This window comes from Pristiophorus japonicus, chromosome 23 (genome assembly GCF_044704955.1).
Source record: "Pristiophorus japonicus isolate sPriJap1 chromosome 23, sPriJap1.hap1, whole genome shotgun sequence".
Classification (NCBI taxonomy): Eukaryota; Metazoa; Chordata; class Chondrichthyes; family Pristiophoridae; genus Pristiophorus; species Pristiophorus japonicus.
The window spans coordinates 29,248,814-29,249,421 of record NC_091999.1 but is presented as its reverse complement, the minus strand read 5'-3'; the positions used below and the strand labels follow the sequence as shown (position 1 = coordinate 29,249,421).

General features: G+C 44.1%; 1 non-coding gene across 1 annotated transcript; it reads left to right on the top strand.

The window, feature by feature from the left end:
- The first annotated feature begins 284 nt into the window (after window positions 1-284).
- On the top strand, window positions 285-357 carry trnaf-gaa (transfer RNA phenylalanine (anticodon GAA)). The gene has a single exon. It is a non-coding gene; the product is annotated as a tRNA-Phe (tRNA).
- The last annotated feature ends 251 nt before the right edge of the window (window positions 358-608 follow it).

Here is a 608-nt window from a genome sequence, read left to right as displayed (position 1 = left end):
AATATAAACAGAGACAGGGCCCAGTGTATTATAAACAGAGACAAGATCTAGTGTAATATAAATCAAGACAGGGCCAAGTGTAATATAAACAGAGACAGGGCCTAATGTAATTAAACAACGACAAGGTTTAGTGTAATTTCAACAAAGATAGTAATAAAAACAAAATAACATAAGCAATAGGAGCAGGAGTAGGCCACCTAGTCCCTCGATCCTGCTCTGCAATTTACTATCATGGCTGATTTGATTATGGACTCAGCTCCACCTCTCTATGCACCGAAATGCCAGCCGAAATAGCACAGTTGGAAGAGCGTTAGACTGAAAATCTAAAGGTCCCTTGTTCAATCCTGGGTTTTGGCAGATGTTTTTTGGCATGCAGGTACAGCAGGCAGTTAAGAAAGCAAATGGCATGTTGGCCTTAATCGCGAGGGGATTTGAGTACAGGGGCAGGGAGGTGTTGCTACATTTGTGCAGGGCCTTGGTGAGGCCACACCTGGAGTATTGTGTACAGTTTTGATCTCCTAACTTGAGGAAGGACATTCTTGCTATTGAGGGAGTGCAGCGAAGGTTCACTAGACTGATTCCCGGGATGGCGGGACTGACCTATCAAG